General features: G+C 40.1%; 1 protein-coding gene across 4 annotated transcripts in view; it reads left to right on the forward strand.

Annotated features, from left to right (window-relative positions):
- The window catches only part of Rsu1 (Ras suppressor protein 1), a 197,292-nt gene that overhangs the window by 151,428 nt on the left and 29,272 nt on the right, over window positions 1-16,592 (forward strand). The gene's annotated exons all lie outside the window — the stretch shown is intronic.

Raw genomic sequence — 16,592 nt, forward strand, 5'->3', positions numbered from 1 at the left:
AGTGGAAAGAGGAAACATGTATTCTTCAGGGGCACAAAAGTCGGGTCAAGCAAGAATCCTGGGCTCACAGTGAGTCATATCAGTGAAATATTAAGTCAGGCAGGTTAAATGGCAATATAAACATAAGACTTTAGGATTCTGAATTGTCCCATCAGCTGAATTCCTCTCTTTTCTGGCTTGTGATCATACTTATCAAATGACCATTCTCACTTTTAAATGAAAATGGCAAAACTGGAAACAAAAAACATAAAATAATCAAGCCATGATTATGGGTGGGTCATATGGAATTCATCAGTAGGGATCCTCTTTCTGTACTATTATTTTTTCAGTATTTTTTCCCATGGTAAAAACCTCCTACTATGTTTCCTCTTACTGTGAGGATCAGGGAGACACACATAGCCAATGTGCTGATGGTGGTAGCCACTGGGCTGGCACACTCTGTGAGGTATGACTGTGTCCTTGCCACCTTGGCAGGACCAAGCACCATGTACCCTGGGCTTGTTAGTTGTTTAAGTCACCACAGTGCTTTGAATTCTTCCTTCTAGAGACCTGCTCTGAACAAACCCACCAGCAATGACTCTGTGGCTCCCCTGCAGAAGTTTGCCTCTGATCCTCCTATGGACATAACAGTTCTCTTTGTGTTGGCTGAATTAATTATCAGAAATGGTTTTCTGGCAGACAGTTGGATGCTAATTATGAGTGGAGCCTTAGGGACCCTGAAGCCCAAATCTGTTGATGTTTGTTGTAGGTGGTAAAAATGAAAAATTACCAAGCAGAAAAGAAAAAAAAACATTTTAGCAAAAACAATGCACTTTTGATGAGTTAACTGTGATCTGAGTTAAAGCCACTCATCCCATAGTGTGGGGAATGGGATTGGAGAAGAGTTTATTATTTCCTGGTAGAGGGAGGATTGAGTTTGGTATATTTCCATGCAAAGCAAAAAGAACTGGCATTGATTAAATGTAAGGTGACATTTGGGGAGGCGTTCTCAGGATATCTTAGTTAGATTATCTAATTTAACTTCATACTGTGTCCCAGGTTTGTGAAATCTTTCTAGCAAGTTCCACCCATGAGGAATTATTTTCAATTAAATGAATCAGAACCACTGCAGAAGGAATCATGAAACGTACCTGGAGTGTGGGCCCATGCAGTGAACAAAGTTACCCAGCTCACAAAAGGACAGTTTGGGGGTCAGCTGTGCTAATGGTGGCTTTAGGTATCATTTTGTTCTTTCCCATCAACTTTTACACTAATAAGGTATAGAGATGAAGGCCAGTGGATACCCCATGGAGCCCTGTGATGCAGTGTCATTGCCACTCATTGGAACAAACAGTAAGCTAACAGACTCATGATTATTGGAAGAGATGATTATCTAGTGTGCAATTGTTCAAAAAAAAAAAGAATGGGATCAATATTAGTGGAGAAAGTAGGAGAAATAGAGAAAAGAACAGGAAGCTTCCTAATCATTTCATACAGCCATGTAAATGGGCCGACTTTCTTTGACAGCACTGAAGAGATAGGCAAGATTCCAAGCATACATTCTAGAATAATTATTAGTGAATAAGTAAACAAAGGCACCCATAAATTCTTTCTTGGGAATTCCATATTTTGTTTTGGGGGTTTTTTGTGTTGTTTGGTTTTTGTTTTGTTTTTTTACGAATAAGCTTTTTTCTCTCTCAGTGTTAAGTAATTTACAATATCTTGTTAAATTGGGTGGCTGGTATAAAATAACTATTTGTGTTATATTACGTCTCAGTCATTTTCATCAATATATCTGTCTGGCAGAAACACAAGCTTCCCTGGAGGTTTCACTATGGGTGAAGCAGGGCAGTGAGTCCCTACTTCTGTGAGGGATTCAAGTACCCTTCGCCACACAGGACCATTCCCAGGGAAAATTTACACAGAGGCAAAGACAGGTGCATAACCTTCACCATCCCACAATGGGACAGGTTGTGGCCAAGAACTCAGCAATGCTATATGGAGTTATTTTAAAGTCCCTGAAGTTTTTCTCCAATTACACTTAGGTTGAATTTCCTGATACTTTTTCTTGCTTCAAAGATTGAAATGCAAGACAAGACTAACAGAAACTTGAAGGGAATTTTATTTATTAAATCTCATTTCTTTTTGCATGTTATCCAACTTTTTCTTGATAATTTGGATTCTTACATGTAGCAATTCGGTGACCTCAATTCTCTCTCTTTCTCTCATGAGCCAGAGAAGAAAGCTCTATTTAAAGAGTCCCAGAGCTTCTGTCTGCCCTGGTTCTGCTGAAGGGATGCTGTGCCATATTGGAGCTCCACTTGGTGTGGATACAGATAGCTCTGTTGAAAGGGATAAGGAGTGAAAGAACCATGCAAGCACTGTAAACACTTGGCCACTCAAGTAGAGCTTCCCACCTAGCATCTACATTACCTGGTAGCTTGTCAGAAATGCAAAATCAAGGGGCCCCTTGCATCCCCCCATTACAATCTCTACACGCTCAGGATACCTTGGTAGTTCCTTGTGTGTTGAAGTTTGGGAAGCTCGACGTGTCCAGCAGGCTCTAGAGTGAACTTTCTGTTGGGCAAAGGAAAACACTTTGGTATATCCATTCATGATATCAGTGTGAATCATGGTGTGGCCAAGGATGAAGCACTTGATGAATATACACGAGACTCTGAAGCCAGCCAGGAGCCATGAAAATGACCCTAACTCAAGGGAAACTGGAAAACTGAAAAATCTGTTCTTATGGACACTGCTTATTCTATAGATAAGGAAGAATTTTCTCCCTGTTAGAAGAAATTCATTGTAGGTTGTTTGAAACGTCAGACAATAAATTTCAATTAATAAAAATTTAAAATTAATGAAAAGAAAAGGTAAAATTTTAGTCATAAACTAAATTATCTCAAGGCCCTCATTTTAAGCTAAACTACAAGGCCATCTGCCTCTTTTTTTTCTATACATTCACATTTTTGATAAGACATCTCCTTAATCCCAGCTACTCAGGAGGCAGAGATGAGGAGGATCAAAGTTTGAGGCCAGCCCAGGTAAAAAGTTTGAGAGACTCCTGCTCAACCAGTAAGTTGGGTGTGGTGGCACACTGGTAATCCCAGCAGAAGCATAAGATACTATCTAAAAAATAACTAAAACAAAAAGGGGCTGGGATCAAGTGGTAGAGCAACTGCCTAAGAAGCACAAAGCCCTGAGTTCAAACTCCTGTACCACTTTAAAAAAAAAAAAAGACAGCCTCTAAATGAAAATCATACATGTCACATTAAATAATTAAATAATTATTTGAATTTGTTGTTGAGAACAAATACACAGCATACTTTAGCAAGTTCCTTTCCTGTAGCTGTTTATTAATGCAAAATATTTTATATAGTAGGAAGTAAAAAATGTAAAACTTCTTGCAGTCAGTTTATTCTATCTAACAAGTGAAAATGAAACTTAGCTTATCTAGAAGTTAAATTATTAGTCAGTGAAGTTGTTAAGGTTTATGTTGAAAAAATCAAGTATTATATATGAAACAAATCAATTGTAAGGTAAACCAAACCTATTGTGAAGTATGAGAATGTAAGTGTGTTTACATAGTCTGTTCTGATATGGAGGAAGATTATTACTTACTCTTTGATTTCCATAATGTATTGATACTTTCTAGAAGGTCAAAGCAAACAGAAGTGTTGCAAGAATTTCCAAAACTATCCACCCTCACTTCTGGGATCATGCTCTCTCAATTGCTAATTAATGTGAAGTCAGCTTCAGATATTGAGATGTTTAATCAATTGCCATGTTGTTGTCAATAAAATGCGTCTTAAGTGGTTTGTAATGGACAAGCTAATGAAGTGCCCTCTGTGAGTGTCAGAGCTATTGGGAAAAAAATCCTTCTTTCTTCTGGGCACTTTGCCATATGTGATCCATCTCTTTCCAATTCAGACAAGATGCCCTTCACCACTGCCATTCTCACCTCTGGGTAGCCTATCAGTGAGACAGAAAGTAAGTTTCCTTTTCTACCAGCAGTTAGTCAAGCAGCATGAGGGAGAAAGGGTAGTTATTGAGAATATTGGTGATAATGATTATAGCTAAGTTTCTTGAGCAGTTGCTATGTGCTATGCTAGACTGTGCTCAATTCTGTAACTCAATTGCCCTCACTTAATTCTCCCCACAGTCCTGTAGAAAGGTCACTTTTTTCTCAAATCTCTCAGATCCTTAGAGTTACAAATATTTTGGTCATGTCATTACATCGCAATAGAGATTATATAGATAACATGAGCTACTCTGCATGCTTAAGTCATATTAACTCCCCAGCTATAGCATAATGGTTCATAAAGGAATAAAATTATTGAACACACTCAGTGCTGCCCCTGGCCATGCCCGATGATGGGAATGTGTGCATAGCAGTTCCATGAATTGACATCTCTCACTGCTGATTACTGCAGATATGATGCCCTGGCTATAGGATTTTATAACATGGCAAACAAAAATTTTTAGCCAAACTTCCAAAACAAAACAAAATTCAGTTTCATCTCAATTTGCACAAAATTCTATTTCTGGAATACATAGTTTGCGTACATACTGGGTGGAAATTCTTTGTGTTCGTTTATAGAACATATATAGATTCTAGTAGTTTGGATTTAGATTCCCATGTAATTATAAACAGAGTTGCCACCTACATGAATACCCCGTGAGACATTGTGAAGTAACACAGCCTGGGGACCAATCTTAATGTTGCAGGTCTGCTTTCCTGTTGAAAGACACTAGCATCCCAGACTTTAACCCAGGAAACCCATCCAGTGGAACCCTCCCCCACCATTCATGGGGACACCACAAGCAACCCAGAGAGTTCCAGAAAGTCTACAAGGGAATATGGCCACCCCATGAGATTAGGATCCTATGGTTTTCATCCCTAATGGTTAGATGCAGCAACTGAAGCTTGAGTAGTCTCCAGAAGCCACAACGCAAGAGGGAGCAGAGTTGGGATTGAGGCTGTGGTGTGCCTTTAACCCACTGTTCCATTCTCCTTGGGGCATCAAGACAGGCCAGCACTGCCACATAAGAGCCCACATGGGCTCTGAAAATCACTGAGTGTGTAGAATGGTGACTGCTAAAAGGAAAGCGTTGATTAGAATGCACTGCACACCCATTGCTTGCCATCCACCATGCCCTGGTACTGTGCATACAGTACCTAATGTTCCCAACCCTACAGGGCATGTGTGCTTAATCCCTTTGCATAAATCAGGAAGCTTGATCTGAGCCCCCTTCCACAGGTCACCCAAGTAGACCTGTGTTCCAGACTGATTGTGACTTCAAAGCTGGAACTTTTGTTCCTACTCCTAAGAGCTGGCGTGGGCCCTCAGAGAGGGAGTATGTGTAACCTGTTAATACTATTCTCCCACCTGTTCTTCATTTCCCCCTGCTTTCTCCCAAATAATTTATTGGCCAGATGAGGATACTTTTGAGAATGAAAAAGAACACTGTTGTGCCAGGACATTGATATGGTCACACAGTGATACTCATTTCATTAGAGACTTAAAGAAGAGAGCACTCTTAACCAGTCTCAGTGGTGCACATATATAATCATAGCTACTCAAGAGGCGAAGACAGGAAGGTTGTGGTTTGAGGTCACCTCGGCAAAGTTAGCAAGACTCCATATCAAAAGCAAGCCAGACATGGAGAGGGACATCTGTACTCAGGGCTACTCGGTAGGAATGTAAGAGGATTGTAGTTAGAAGCTGGCCTGAGCAATGCACAATATCCTATCTGAAAAACTACACTAAAAGCAAAAGGACCGGAGTCAGCACTCAAGTGACAGAGTGCTTGCCAAACAACTGTGAGACACTGAGTTTAAACCCCAGTAACACACATGAAAACAAAAAAAAGAAAAAAAAATAGGTCAAGCTAAGAAGTAGACCCTAATGGGAAGGGGAGGGTAAAAGAAGGGAGTAGAGAAGGTGAATATGGGTGATGTTTTTTCTATACAAGAATGAATACAGAATTTTTAACCTGTTAAACTCACCATAAGAAGAGGAATAAGGTAGAAAGGAAAAAAATGGAGGGGATGTACCAATTCAGGATACAATACACATATACATGAAAATGTCATAATGAAACTGTTTGGATATCTTAAACACACAAAAATGTCTTTTCTTCAGAAATGGAGGACAGAATGTAAATCAGGTCCTGTGTAGAGGTTAGTACCAGTGAGAAGGGGGGGATGATGTAAGGAAAGGGTTTAGGAGGGTGAATATGGTAGAAATATGTACTCAGGTATGAAAATGGAAAAAGGAGACCTATTGAAGCTATTCTCAGAATGGGGGAATGGGGAGTAAAGGAGAATGATGGAAGGGGTGAATTTAACTCAGAAATACTGTAAGCACTTTTGTAAATATCACATTGTACCCCAGTACAACAAAAGTATAATAAAAATTTTTTTAAAAAACAAGAAGTAAGCATTCAGTGATCACACAGTTGATCACACGCAGACAGGAAAAGTGCCATGTGCCTCCTAATCAGCAGACTCTGGGGACCCTTTGCCACTTTCAGTGACTGTGTGACCCTCTTGAGGAAGATGGTAACTTGTCTTTTTTGAGATACCAACGAGTTTAAAAAGTCTACACCAAACTCTTCACAAGGCAGAGACTGGAGAGTCTTGAACATTGCCTCTCGAATATCATGAGAGAGAGTAGGTGGTTGCAGACTTGGGAAGAATACACCAAATCCCAAGGGGACATAAGCATGTCAGCACAGGTGATGGGGAGAGAGCCTGCGTCCAACATCCAAACTCTCGTTCCCTCTTCTGAGCAGAACTGAAGAAGTCTCCCTTCAACTTACATGTAAAGCTTCTGATGAAGGAGTCCTAGGGACTGATTCCACATGAATTTCCCCAAGCTTCTTCACTTGTCTTTGTTTATTATATTAATAAATACTATGCAGCTAATGTTCCCATCTGGCAGGGCAGAGAAAAGAGCATAAAAATGAAGTTGTGGTTACATCACTCCAATACTAATGAAGGTGATACCTGCTTGGCATGATAGAAAGGTGGGTCTTTATTTTAGAGTTCTTAATTAAGGACTGCCAACTGACTAATATTAATTAGGAAGCCAGCTGTATCCTTCAGTTTCATATTTCTTCTTATGAATCTGTGAAGGGAGTGAGTCTGAGGCTGTTTTAATCAATCAGCCCATAAGCAATTACCTGGTAGGTATACTTGTGTGTAGGAGACCAGGCTATGCAGACAGAGATTTATAACATACTGTCTTTGGCTTCAGGAGCTCCACCTAATTGAGGACTGTGCACAGAGAGCCAGTATTTCAGATTGCAAGTCAGGCCATCCTCTGGATGCTATGAGCAGCATTAAGAGAAGGGTGTCTTTGGGTGAGAGGGAGATTTTCAGACTACACAGGTGTTTTCCTCTCCATCCCCTGAGCTGCAGTAACAAGCCTCAGTGAAAGTGATGGAACCCCTGGCAGTCTGGAAGGTTGGACTTCCAAAGAGGGGTTGAGGACCGTGAGCAGAAATAGTCAAGGTGACTAGAGCTAGGTTCTAAGGAGGAGGGATAAGATTTCCAATGGGTGAAGAGCAATGGGTAGCCCACATAGGTGAAAGGAAAGAGACCAGGCTAGTGGGAGCAGAATATGTACACACAAACACATGCACACATAGAGGCACCAAAACTTGGTCTGCCTCAAGGACTTGGCACATTGAGCTGGAAGAGATGGTTAAGAGGGCACTCAGTGCACTGGGTATACCTGTTATGATTCCTTGGCTTGTTAATAAAACTGTGCCTATAACACAGGGCTTAATACGAAGCTCTGAAAACCCCTGTCCATTTTCATGTGTTTTAAGTCTCATTTGACATTGATATGTCAATAGCCACTGCTCTGAATCCCTAGCAATGAAGATTAAGTTGTAATGTCCTTTTTTAAGAAAGCTTTGTGTTCCAGAGTGTTAATGATCATGGATTTTTTTCAAGCTTGATTTGTAATCTAATGTGCAATTCTCTATTAATTTTATACCTCCATAATCAATTTGTGAAATTACAGTTCTTGTTATACCACTTGCCAGGATGCCCTGGGATTTCTTTGCAGGATTTCGACTCCAGGAACCTGGCACTCTCCATGCCTCTTGATGAACTTTCCTTTTAAATCACCCAGAAAAGAGCTGTCAGTCCAGAGTCCTTAGCCTTGAGCCTGGATTGTGGTCACCCAAAAAGGCTTATCCTCTAGAGATTTAGATTTAACCTTGGGAGCTGATGTGCTTTTCTGTCCTCAAATTCCACCATTGAACTTCTGCTTTCCCACATCTATTCTCAGTAGTCAATTTTCATTCATGTTGCACTTATGTGTAATTTTTGTATGTGTGTAAACTCTCTCTAGTCCTACTTTGCAGCCTGTTTCAGTCAATCCAGACATCCAGAGCCATCTTTTCCCCAACTATACACTTCTAACTAGCATTTCAGAGCCTATCTGCTGCTTTAGCTATAGTCTATGTCAGTTGCCATCTTGGCGATGCTGCTTTTTGCCATGATGGTGAAATCCTGAGTAGCATAAGCACAGTTCTGTTCCCAGAAGACACCTTGGAGATAGTGGGCCTGTGCTTTTCTTTTTATTTTATAGATTGGAGAATTTTACTAACATTGTGTCATCATCAACCTAGAATCGAATCTATTAAATAGCCAAGGGGAAGGTATCTATCCAAAACACAAACTATAAAGGAAATAAGCCCAAAATCACTGTCCTCTAGGGAAGGAAATTTCCCCTGTCCAATAGCACCCATATTGTTACATTTTAATATTTTTCCTTAAATCTATTATAACATAATCAGTTTGCATCCCCCCCCAATTTACTTTTTATATTTTTTTGATGGTACTGGAGAAGGAACCTAGGGACTTGGGCTTACTAGGCAATGCTCTATCACTTGGGCCATACCACTTGAGCAATACCATACTTTTAGTTTGGTATTTTTCGTTTGTTTGTTTTTCAGATAGGGTTTCACACTAGCTTTGCTCTCACTGGCCTTGATCCAAGATCTTCTTACTTCTGCCTCCCAAATAGTGGGGATCACAAGCATGTGACATGTACCAACTTGTTTTTGAAATAGGGTCTCATTATCTTTTGCCCAGGCTAGATTCTAACCACGATCCTCCTGTCTTCACCTCCAAATTTACTTTTAAAATAAACTGTAGAGCAATATTGCAACTGATAATCTCACTTGCCATTAATAAAAATATACACGTATTAGTTAAAACTTAAAACTTGGATCATCTCACAGAAAATCTTTAGGAAACACTGTTGAAGGGAGGTGTTTTATTCCTGGGACTAAGAGGCAGGATTAGAGAAACAGCAGTGTGTTCCTACTTGTAATATTCAGTAAGGGCCTCAGATTTAATTTTACTTCTAAATTTTGTTTATACCAGGATTTCTCAGTTTCATTACTGTTGACATTTGGGGCCTGTCTTAGTGTGTTTTCTGTTGCTAATATAACACAATACCACTGACTGGGTAAGTTATTAAAAAAAAAGATGTTTATTTTGGCTCACAAGTCTGGTCCAAGGTTGAGAGGATGCATCTGGTGACGGCCCTCTTGCTGACAGTCTTAAGTGGTGCAGAGCATCACATAACTAGAGACATAGTCAAAACAGCTATTAATGCAAGCCCACTCCACATAATTCATTTTGATAACCCATTAATCTATCTGTCATCACATAAATGAATTAATTCACTTATGAGTACAAAGTCCTAACCTGGTCCTACTTCTTAATATATCATAATAGGAATTAAATTTCAGTATGAGTTTTGGGGGGAATAAACTAGACTCAAACCATAACAGGGATGGATAATTTGTGGTTGGAGACTGCCCTGTGCAGTGGAAGGTGCATCAGAATGTCCCGAGCCTCTACCCACTAAATACCAGAAACACCCCCGACCCCTAGTGTGACAACCAAAAATTTCTCTCTAAACATTGCCAAATGTCCCCTGGCAAGGGGCAGAATTGTGCTGTTAAGAACCACTGTGTTGCCCAGATCATTATGTTGCTTTTACTTTTAGCTTTATTATTGATCTTAAATTGTTACTTTGTTAAGTGTACCTATTCAAAATATACTCCCATGTTTTAACATTCTCGTAACTGTGCCTATTATTGTTCTTCCCCTAACATGACAAGTGACTCTCTGACTATAGACGTGAGTGAGTTAATGCTCTCAGACTATCAGTTCTCAAATAACTAGATCCTCCCTATTTTTCTCATGTGTTTCTGACTTATTTGCAGGGATAACTCCTTCTTAAAATGAACCACTGAGGAGTTATTTCCTGTGTTATCCATCATTTACATTAACAGAGATCTACATTTTTGTGAGCTACTATTTGCTTTAACTATATTGTCTCTTTTAATCTTCACAAAAGTCTAATGGTGTTAATTAATATTATTTATCCCTCTTTTTTCAATCTGAAAAACTAAAGTTAAGATAGATGTGGTTTGCATTTGAAGCATCCCCAGATGAAAGTGCAATTGAGAGGTAATTGGATCCTGAAGACACTTACTTTATCAATGGGTTAGTGCACTGTAATGAATTTGTTTCTTTTAAAAATGAAATTTTAGAGTGAAAGAAGGTATTATTCATGCTACTGTCAAAGTTCCTTTTTCTCTATAATTCTAAGAAGGAAATGTCTACAGTCTATACATGTACAAAAATGTATGTGTGTCCATATGTCTGGACTCAGCAGTCATTCACAATCACTTTGGTATATCTTTTGGCCAAGGACTGACCTGATACTTCCTGTTCAAGGAAACAGGCAGTTTATTTCTCTGTGGTACCCAGCCAAAATTCATACTGATGGAACCAAGAGCAATTGATCTACAAGGTCCACTGTATTGTGTTGTTGTGTTTTGTGTTTTTCAATGCTGGCATCAAACCCAGGGCCTCACACATGCTAGACAAGCACTGTCTGCATCCTCATGCCTAGATTGGCTTACTCTTAGTCACAGCAATTATTCTTGCTGCTGTCACAGAGAGCATGATAGTGGACCATGTTACCGTCACCTCTTTTCCTGGAGAAGACTCGTAATGGAACCAACTTTACAAGACTGTGAGGCAAAAGCATGGCACACTGTGTTACACACTGCCAAGGAGATGTATGTGTGCTGAAAGAATGCATAGCATATCTTCTTAAACTACATGAATATTATCTCAAGGGATATTATTTCTACTTGAACATACTCACATCTATGCCTTTCTATTTGTTCTTAATTCCTTAGTACTTCATAATAGACAGACTTGTTTTAAGTAGAATATTTTGATAATTATTGTGAACATTGTGCCCAAGGGGATCACTTTTAGCAAAGTACTAAATATTTGATATTTAATCCTCATGAACAGTCTGTTAGGTAGCAGATGGATTTCCCATTTTATATATGAGTAAAATGAGGCCTAATCAGGTTAACAGCTCCTTCCTTTGTGATTTTGTATGTGATATATTTGTTAGTGATTCCTCTTGAATTTGGGGTAAGTCTATTATATCATATAGAGGTATGGTTTTTTTTTTTTTTTGGCAGTACTGGGATTTGAACTCTGGACCTCACGCTGGCTAGGCAGGCACTGTATCACTTGAGTCACTCCTCCAGCCCAGGGGTGTTTTCTTTTTGACTTCTAGTGTGTGCAGTTGTCCTCATCAAAAACTAGCTATTTTCCAGGCTTGGTGGTACACATCTATATTCACTTTTACTCAGGAGGCTGAGGCATGAAAATTGGAAGTGTGAGGCCAACTCAGGCAACTTCACAAGATCCCTCCTAAAAAATAAAAAGGGATAGGTTGTAGTTCAGGGGTGTAGAACTTGCCATGCCAACAGTAACCTGAGTTCAATCCCCAATACTGCAAAAAAGAAAAAAAAACACCTAGCCATTTCTCGACTTAGTATCTACTTAAATTTTCAGATTCCATTTGCTTATTTGCTGTTTTGTATGTTTCACACAATTTGAAATTGAGATGTTGGTGCCTAAACCAAGTACAGAAAAGCGTTATTTACCTTCTTTTTTTAAATAATTTTTGTTTTGGCAGTATTGGAGTTTGAACTCAGGGCCTCACTCTTGCTAGACAAGAGCTATATGAATTGAGCTGTGCCCCAGTTCTTTTCTTTTAATTGGCTTTTCAGATAGGGTCTCCTGCTAATTTTGTGCAGTCAGCATCAGACCACGATCCTCCTGTCTCTGCCTCCCGAGTATCTGAGGTTACAGTCGTGAAGTAACATGCCCAGTCACCATTTTTGTCCTTCTTGTTCCTACTGTTAGGGTGCATATACTTTATCCCAACATCACCAGAACTACCTCCTCTTACCCTCATTTTTAACTAAATTTTTGCTGGTCCTGATTCTGTGCCTACCTTCCAGAATCACTATATCATATCTGAGGGAAAAAAATTTAGGTTGTTTTTAAAGAGCCTTAAACATTTTAATAAAAGTTTCTTCTCAGCTTTTCTCTGATGTATATCAAGAGGAAAACCTAGTAAGAGAGGATGTGGCACTCATTCAGCAAACCTGCCTGTGTACACGTCAGTTCACTGAGCTAGACTTCCCCAGGAAGGAGCGTTCCTACCCAGGTCTGCCCCCAAACCCTACCCACACTTGAGAGCTCTGGTCTTTGACGCCCATTGATGATGTTTTCTTACCCTTAGTATTTTAAACTATTCCCAGACACCATTGCAATCAGGATCAAAGCTAACAGTCTAATGTCTGCCAATGCCCAGTGTCAGGTGGAGATAAGGTGAAGCCCCATGCCCAGTTAGAGAAGTAAGGCCCTTAGTGTTTCTGGCAAAAAAAATGCTTGGGCATGAATCTGAGACACTTCCGTTCTTTTGTGCTGGTCAGCGACCTCAAAGCCCTGGTGGTGGTGCGGTTTCTCAGGGGATTCACAGCCTCCTTATAAGCAGATCCGAGAACACAAAGCACAGAGGCATATGGAAATTCCACAGTCGTGCTCAGTATACAACACACAAATGAATTTTTCATATTGGCTTTAAAAAAAAATGAAAGAATCCCAGGTTTTCCTCACTAGAGTGCCTTTTGGAGTTTGTATCCTTTAAAGCAGCCAGAGGGGGAATGACTATCATGTAAGCAGGGTGGTGTTTGCAAGTGAGATCCATACGAAAGGCCATGATGATTTTGGAAACATTATTCTGGGTGTTGAGTTGAACAAAGAGTTATTACTGCTGGAAAAAATACTCAGAAATGCGCAGTTAATGCTGTCTCAGATTTGGGCCTGGAGAACCATACTGTGAATGGAGTGGAAGATAAATAGAGAGTAAAATAGCAAATTAAGGGGACAGATATCCAGAGGGAAAGCAAAGAGGGGAAGGTTGCTTGCTGGCATCAGCAGAAGAGAGCACATAACCAGTGTCTGATGCATTTCCTTAAGAATCAGTGTGTTTGCAAATTACTCCATTGCATTTTAGCAGAATCTAATCTGAGTAAGGAAGAGCTGACTAGCGAACAGAGTTGGATGAATTCCCTCAGTACTCCTGAAATATAACAGAGCAAGGAACAGTGTAATGAAAAATAACAGAGAAAGTAGCTAGGGGCTTAACTTATGACCAGTGTTCATTACAACAAATGACACTTTCACTGCAGAGTTACCATAAAGATTATTGGCTCTTACGTAATGTGGTTCCCGTGTGTATAGATTCGAGAACAGCTTAGTCTGTGAATGGGAGGGCTGAGCAAGAGGAAGACTGGAGGTACACTCAGTACCCTTACTCATGTTTTCAATTAGTACTGGTGAGCTGCCCATTCAGAACCCTGGACAGAGCATATGACCATGAACCTTTTCATCCCTTATTATCTTTGGCATTAACTAGCATGGTTTATGTGTTATACTCAAATGAAGACCAGGCTAAGGCAAGTGACTAAACTTGTTGGTAGTTTCATATTCAAGGACCCTCCATATGTTCTCTGCCATTTGCTATTTTCCCCAAGCATGTATGATACAACATTTTTAAAAATAGCTCTTTGGAAAGAAACTGTGTTTTGTGTAAAATGTTGGGCAGACAACCATAAGGCATTTTGCAATTTTGCAGTTTTGTGGCTTCACGCAAGTTGAGAATGGACAGCCCTAGTTCTGAGCACAGTCTGCAGCAGCCTTGGCTTATTGAGCACCTGTTTGGTCACTGCTAAGTACTCTATATTTAAGGAGGATGTAATAAAATGTAATGTCATTCATTGTCCTATTTTGCATATGAGAGACAACTCCCAGAGAGGTTAGATAACTGGTATAAGTTGTCCAGATGCCAAGAATTGTACATAAGTTTCAGAATAATTTCTAACATTTTGCTGTATGTTAAGTTCTACACAGGTGCTAAGCAGAAAGAAAGATTCTCTCTCTCTCTCTCTCTCTCTCTCTCTCTCTCTCTCTCTCTCTCTCTCTCTCTCTCTCTCTCTCTCTCTCTCTCCTGCCCGCCCTCCCTCCCTCCCAGCCAGCATACAGCAGACTGTGTAGTAAGTCTGTCTAGAACCTTTGCTTCAATCCAGTATTCACAAGTCAAACAAATATTGCTTGTTATTGTGGAATTAAAAGTCAAGTCAATGCCATTGTCCCCTGAAAGAAGGCTCCCTGTTAGTGTTATCCAGATTGCAGTTCTCAGTGATTTGGGAGATACAAGCCAAGCAAAGGAATACCAAGAGACCAGAGGGTGAGATACTGTCCTGCAAAAAGACAGTTAGGGAACAAGGCAACAATTATCACAGGAGAAGTCCTCTGTGATAACTCAGTAATAGACAAGTCTTTGGATCTCACCGTTCCTAGTTTTCAATTGTGTGTTTCTGAATTTTATGGAGAAAACACCTCAATAAGAAATATAATTAGGAAATATATTGAGTTCTAATGTAACCAGCACATTTAATATTTGTACCCTTTTTTATCTAAGCACCATCTCTCTTTCCTGACTGTGATGTCCCATCTTATGGCCACTTTCAGTCAACTCTGTAGACCCTCCTCACCTCTCTTTCTTCAGGTAGTTGGAGCCAATTATTATAGAATGGGGCTGTTGGTGTTTGTGTCACTACTGTATGTGTGTTTCCTTTGGGATCTTCCATCCCTGGTGTCGTCATATTGGGCAGGAAAGAGCTTCCCAGATATTGTGCTCCTCTGGCATCTCTACCTCACACTTTTACTTCCACCTTACGTTCACCATCTGCATTTAGAATGTTCTAACACCTTTCAGGGGTGTTTTGTGGGTGAGATTCTTCGATGAAATACTTGAGATTCTTGGATGAAAGGGGCTGTTGTGACAAGCTTCAGCCCTTCCCTCCCCACCCACAGCCACATCTTTGCCTGTTGGGGGCATCCAACCAGGGAAGCTTGAGCCTAGAGAGTGAGTCCTCCTCCCAGTACATCCTAGAGTCCCCTCCTAGGTTCTTTGTTGGTGCCTGGAATCTTCTCACAGACTTTATATCACATCAAACCTAAACTACATACATCTTAATCTTTAACCTTTTTGCACTTGCAAACTATAAATTGTTCTGATAATCTTAAAAATCTGGTAACTAAGAGAGAATGAATGACAAATATTAAATCTGCTGAGTGTACCAAGGCTGAAAGGATCTTCTAAACTTTAAACCCTCCATTCCTTTTGGGGGAGTATCTTTTTTTCCATGAAACTCAAAATACACAAGTTAAAAACTAAAAAAGGAGGGTAGAGTCCAGACTCGATTTCTGTTGAGCTGTCATGGATGTCTTCTCCATTACTCCTGTGACTCGATTTCTGTTGAGCTGTCATGGATGTCTTCTCCATTACTCCTGTGACTCGATTTCTGTTGAGCTGTTATGGATGTCTTCTCCATTACTCCTGTGACAGTTGGTAACTTTTCCCCAAACACCTCTTTGTTTCTTTGTGCTCTTGCCCACCAAGAGTTGGGCTTGTTCCCTGCTGCTGTCCTCTGTATCTCCAATAATTCAAAGACTGGGATCTTGGATGGAGGAAAAGCACAATCCACTTGACCTGTCATGTTTCAAGGATGGTGTTGGCCACTTCACACAGAACATAGCTTACAGGAGAGGCTTGGGTTTTGCCAGGTAAAGGTAGCAGGTATCTGTTGCTGCTTTTTCCTGAAGTCAATCTGATGAGAACTTCATAGATAAAGCATCAGGTGGATACCAGGTAGCTGGAGACTTTCTGACTTTGATTCCTAAACCTGTGTTGGTTTCTTATTTTTGTTTTTATCTTTATTCTGTTTGTCAGTGGAATGTGATTCACCTCCCCCTAAATCCTTGCACAGTGGAAGGGAAAAGGAAAATAATGTAGTGCTCTCTAAAATCTTAGGCACTGTGCGGTAATCTAACCATAGCATTGCACAAACCTCAGAAAGGTGGGTCTTTTGAAGATTTATTTAACATGATTTGTTTAAGGGACAAATGAGTTAATGTAACTGAGGTGCTATACAAGTTTCACAGGTAAAGTGTATTAAGTTCCATTCAGATGCCTAACTCTAACCAGGCCAAAATCCTTAGTTATAGTGTTTTGTCTCTGGGTTCTAGGTATGGTCAAATAGAGTGCCTAATCAATATGAGGCACCTGCCTTTGAGTGAGGGGGGGCTAGACTAGTTATTATGTAAATCCAAAGACCCCACTTTC

The sequence above is a fragment of the Castor canadensis genome, chromosome 15 (assembly GCF_047511655.1).
Source record: "Castor canadensis chromosome 15, mCasCan1.hap1v2, whole genome shotgun sequence".
Lineage (NCBI taxonomy): Eukaryota > Metazoa > Chordata > Mammalia > Rodentia > Castoridae > Castor > Castor canadensis.